The sequence below is a fragment of the Schistocerca piceifrons genome, chromosome 8, assembly GCF_021461385.2.
Source record: "Schistocerca piceifrons isolate TAMUIC-IGC-003096 chromosome 8, iqSchPice1.1, whole genome shotgun sequence".
In the NCBI taxonomy this organism is placed as follows: Eukaryota; Metazoa; Arthropoda; class Insecta; order Orthoptera; family Acrididae; genus Schistocerca; species Schistocerca piceifrons.
In genome coordinates this window covers 61,452,860-61,458,859 of record NC_060145.1, presented here as the reverse complement: position 1 = coordinate 61,458,859, position 6,000 = coordinate 61,452,860, and the positions used below count along the sequence as shown (strand labels likewise).

At 40.5% G+C, this 6,000-nt stretch overlaps 1 protein-coding gene across 1 annotated transcript in view; it reads right to left on the bottom strand.

Moving 5' to 3' along the window:
• LOC124711135 (protein argonaute-2) overlaps positions 1-6,000 on the bottom strand; it is a 266,005-nt gene that overhangs the window by 108,422 nt on the left and 151,583 nt on the right. The window lies entirely within an intron of this gene.

Sequence of the window (6,000 nt, the reverse complement as noted above, 5' to 3'; positions counted from 1 at the left end):
AAATTTAATAGTCATGGGTGACTGGAATTCGTCAGTAGGAAAAGGGAGAGAAGGAAACATAGTAGGTGAATATGGATCGGGGGGAAGAAATGAAAGAGGAAGCCGCCTTGTAGAATTTTGCACAGAGCACAACTTAATCATAGCTAACACTTGGTTCAAGAACCATGAAAGAAGGTTGTATACCTGGAAGAATCCTGGAGATACTAAAAGGTATCAGATAGATTACATAATGGTAAGACAGAGATTTAGGAACCAGGTTTTAAATTGTAAGACATTTCCAGGGGCAGATGTGAATTCTGACCACAATCTATTGGTTATGAACTGCAAATTGAAACTGAAGAAACTGCAAAAAGGCAGGAATTTAAGGAGATGGGACCTGGATAAACTAAAAGAACCAGAGGTTGTACAGAGTTTCAGGGAGTGCATAAGGGAACAATTGACAGGAATGGGGGAAAGAAATACAGTAGAAGAAGAATGGGTAGCTCTGAGGGATGAAGTAGTGAAGGCAGCAGAGGATCAAGTAGGTAAAAAGACGAGGGCTAATAGAAATCCTTGGGTAACAGAAGAAATATTGAATTTAATTGATGAAAGGAGAAAATATAAAAATGCAGTAAATGAAGCAGGCAAAAAGGAATACAAACGTCTCAAAAATGAGATTGACAGGAAGTGCAAAATGGCTAAGCAGGGATGGCTAGAGGACAAATGTAAGGATGTAGAGGCTTGTCTCACGAGGGGTAAGATAGATACTGCCTACAGGAAAATTAGAGAGACCTTTGGAGAGAAGAGAACCACTTGTATGAATATCAAGGGCTCAGATGGCAACCCAGTTCTAAGCGAAGAAGGGAAGGTAGAAAGGTGGAAGGAGTATATAGAGGGTCTATACAAGGGCGATGTACTTGAGGACAATATTATGGAAATGGAAGAGGATGTAGATGAAGATGAAATGGGAGATACGATACTGCGTGAAGAGTTTGACAGAGCACTGAAAGACCTGAGTCGAAACAAGGCCCCGGGAGTAGACAACATTCCATTAGAACTACTGATGGCCTTGGGAGAGCCAGTCATGACAAAACTCTACCATCTGGTGAGCAAGATGTATGAGACAGGCGAAATACCCACATACTTCAATAAGAATATAATAATTCTAATCCCAAAGAAAGCAGGTGTTGACAGATGTGAAAATTACCGAACTATCAGTTTAATAAGTCACAGCTGCAAAATACTAACGCGAATTCTTTACAGACGAATGGAAAAACTGGTAGAAGCGGACCTCGGGGAAGATCAGTTTGGATTCCGTAGAAATGTTGGAACACGTAAGGCAATACTAACCTTACGACTTATCTTAGAAGAAAGATTAAGAAAAGGCAAACCTACGTTTCTAGCATTTGTAGACTTAGAGAAAGCTTTTGACAACGTTAACTGGAATACTCTCTTTCAAATTCTGAAGGTGGCAGGGGTAAAATACAGGGAGCGAAAGGCTATTTACAATTTGTACAGAAACCAGATGGCAGTTATAAGAGTCGAGGGGCATGAAAGGGAAGCAGTGGTTGGGAAAGGAGTGAGACAGGGTTGTAGCCTCTCCCCGATGTTATTCAATCTGTATATTGAGCAAGCAGTGAAGGGAACAAAAGAAAAATTTGGAGTAGGTATTAAAATCCATGGAGAAGAAATAAAAACTCTGAGGTTCGCCGATGACATTGTAATTCTGTCAGAGACAGCAAAGGACGTGGAAGAACAGTTGAACGGAATGGACAGTGTCTTGAAAGGAGGATATAAGATGAACATCAACAAAAGCAAAATGAGGATAATGTAATGTAGTCAAATTAAATCGGGTGATGCTGAGGGGATTAGATTAGGAAATGAGACACTTAAAGTAGGTAAGGAATTTTGCTATTTGGGGAGCAAAATAACTGATGATGGTCGAAGTAGAGAGGATATAAAATGTAGGCTGGCAATGGCAAGGAAAGCGTTTCTGAAGAAGAGAAATTTGTTAACATCCAGTATTGATTTAAGTGTCAGGAAGTCGTTTCTGAAAGTATTTGTGTGGAGTGTAGCCATGTATGGAAGTGAAACATGGACAATAAATAGTTTGGACAAGAAGAGAATAGAAGCTTTCGAAATGTGGTGCTACAGAAGAATGCTGAAGATAAGGTGGGTAAATCACGTAACTAATGAGGAGGTATTGAATAGGATTGGGGAGAAGAGAAGTTTGTGGCACAACTTGACTAGAAGAAGAGATCGGTTGGTAGGACATGTTTTGAGGCATCAAGGGATCACAAATTTAGCATTGGAGGGCAGCGTGGAGGGTAAAAATCGTAAGGGGAGACCAAGAGATCAATACACTAAGCAGATTCAGAAGAATGTAGGTTGCAGTAGGTACTGGGAGATGAAGAAGCTTGCACAGGATAGAGTAGCATGGAGAGCTGCATCAAACCAGTCTCAGGACTGAAGACCACAACAACAACAATGGTAATAAAACTACAAGACTGGACAAGGAGGCAGCACGTAGAATATTGAGCTACAGTCCAAAAGCAAAAACTATTGATGCTGGAGCCTTGTTCCAAGAGATGTCAGTCTATCATGGCCTTGAATAGGAGAGAAATAAAACTCATGGTTGGACTATTGACAGGTCATGGGAACTTCAAAAAACTCCTACATACAATGGGGATAATAGAAGACCCCAAATGCAGTATGTGTTGTGTGGGGGGAGGAATCCACATCACATTTGATCTTCAAATGTGAGGCACTGGAGATTAAAAAGATACAAAACATTTGCATCTACCAGGCCTGAAGAAATCGTGTCTTGAAAAGCATTGGTAAAGCATCTCCTTGAACTGTTAAAGGGCATTGGTTGGCTTTACTAGAGACACAGGGAACAATACCGCACAATAAACTCTGTTTTCGGTGCAGACAGCAGTGAGCTTGACCGATATTGTTTTTGCTTCCCTGATAAAATCAAATCCAAAATACAGCAGCAATTGTAAGATACATCAAATAAATGGGACTATTTTGGCACAAACGGTCATTTTTATAACACGATAGAATATTATTAACAAAGTACCAATATTTAATGCCTAATATACCTGGGACCGATACCCCAGTTCGGATTTTGCAATCACCATAAGTGGTAGTTTATGACTCCCATTTGCATTACAACATGCCATAAATGTTATACGCTGTTTCTGTTGGTTGTAACCATGAGCTTCCTTCTCATTCTTGGCAGCTAATATTTTGGAAGGAAGCATCTTGTAACAGAGACCTGTTTCATCAGCAGTTAAATCTTTTTCCTCTATTATCTTCCATATCTTGCTTACAAACTCATCAGCATCCTTATCGTTAGCCGACTTTCCCCGGTGACTGTCAGCTGTCGAATACCATGTCATTTTTTCCAGTTTGAGAGCCAACTTTTGCTTGCTGCAAACAGGTTACTACTGCCAAGTTGGTTGTTAAATGCAGCTGCTTTTTCCTTTATAATCGGGCCACTGACTGTAATTCCTTTACTACGTTGTATGAACCATCTATAAACAGTAACGTACAGTTCTAAATTCTCACTCTTTTGCATAACCTTCCATTTTCCTAACTTGCTATCCATTTGTCTTGAGTACTGTCGAATATCATCATCTTTCTTTTTGGTGTCATAAACAGTTGCTCGTCCAACAGTGAACTCAGCAGCAATGTTTTTTTGCGAAGAACCTCGATTTAACTTATCTAAAATCTCAAGTTTCTTCTTGAGGTCTAGCGTAACATGTTTCCTTTTAGAAGACATGATTCTGAATTGTAAAGACAGCTACGATTTCAAATACAGTACATAAAGCAGCACTGATGAAGTGAGTTGTAAGCAGAGCCACCTCCTCTGAAAGAAAAAGGCAGAATGCAGGAACCGAGAGTTGCCGGAAAGGACTAACATACAGAGTAATAAAGTGTACTCACTGAATCACACAGATTTACAGTCACTGTAAGACAACTCCACAGATAAGGTTAAATAACTGACAAATTAGCTATTCTTACATGGAATCCTCGAGTGCTTGCACCCTTTTTCACTTCCTACACAGTCAATTTCTCACCATTCCAAAATCACTTCTGCTGAGCATCCTAGGAGTGTGTCATCTTTTCACTCCATTAAAGGCGACTTAGCAGATCTCAACCAGAGTCAATGTGCTGATTGCGTTATACAGGCAACTCCTTCATCTGTGCTGGTGATAGGATCTGTGCCACGATGTGACGAAGCGAAAGAACTTGACCACATAAAATTTTCGATATCACTGTTTTGGGCCTCTACCTACAGATAGAGAGAGAGAGAGAGAGAGCAACAAACAGCCGGAGCCCGTAAGAGATTCCGATTGTACTATTAACAGGTGATACCAGACTTTAGTATTTATTTACCACAACAATCCTGTTATCCATAATTTTCCAATAGGCAAATGGCTCAGTGAAAGGGCCCACAATTGCATATGTAAGTGGGTTCATTTCATTTCAGAGACTGACATTTCTTACTTTTCATTTCCTGAGTAAGTATACTAAATCCAAGTGGCATTGACACCCCCCCCCCCCAAACAAACACAAACACACACACACACACACACACACACACACACACACACACACACACAATGACTGACTGACTGCTAGAGTCATGTACTTTAAAGCATTTTGTCATTTTTTTTTTTTTTAAATCCATTCAGATAAATCATCAAAATGAATGTTCACGCAGTACATCAACTTCTACTGCATTTCTCCTCTCTGTGGCTCCATCTCTTTCAGCTAGTTTTAAACAGTAGTAGGCATGATCATATCTACAATCCCCCAGGTCTCAGAAAGTCCAAAAGAGTAAACATACTGATAGCAGATGCAATATGGCACCACCTCCACCTAGAGGCAGCACCTGTCCTACATATACCTGCAGCTTACCAAATGGCAGTAGGCTAGTCGAGTAAACACATTATCGCAAATTTGACACAGTTCAAAATGGATACCAGAGCAGTAAGATTCCACAGCTAATGTGGCAGACACAAAATACTTTTTCACATACATAACTTTCCGTGAATAGGCGACTTACAGATAACAATCACTGGTTCATTGACCTACATCAATTAAGCTTCTGTTTCAGGCACTATCCACAAAACATTTTTCTTGATTGACACCTGAAAGCCATTTGGTAAATATCTGGTATAAACATAGGAGTATAGAGGATGGAATGATGATAATATGAAAAGGACAGTTGCTACTCACCATATAGCAGAGATGGCAAGTCGCAGAGAGGCACAACCATAAGACTATGAGTTAGTAAGCTCTCTGCCAAAACACACATACACACACACAAACACACACACACACACACGAGAGAGAGAGAGAGAGAGAGAGAGAGAGAGAGAGAGAGAGAATGAATGTGTGTAATTCCACTGAAGGCCTTTTTGGCTGAAAGCCGACTTGCTAACTGTCACTATGTGGTGAGTAGCAACTATACTTTTCATAATATTGTTGGATAAAGGAAAAGGACACCACTCGCAGAAAAGCAGAAGCACTGAATCATCAACAGGCAAACACAAAAAAGAAAGAAAACTTGCTAATGGATTTTTTTCTTCTAGTTTACCAACAGTGCATCCAGTTGGACTAATACTTCGCTGCACCATTCTTTGGTGATGTCACTGTGTCTATAACCATTCACAACAAGCACCATACTGTCTTCGTCTTCCCCTTACTGGGAACCAAACAGTGCTGAGGAAATAAAATACCAACTGCCTCAGATGTTCACACTGCTGCAGATGTGGCAGAATGCAGCTCAACACACACATGTAGGGAGACACTCCAAAACTTATGAGAACAGGCTCTGCAAATGTAGGGCTCTCCCCACTCTGCCCCTGAGACATGGCCAGTGATCTTCAACTGGACATTAAGTTATGTAAGGCACTGCTGCTTTCAGGGGTTGATATCACAGTGATTTCTAACTTCAGCCAATGCCAGGACACATTTTCATCAGCTATACTGTGTGTCACCCACAGA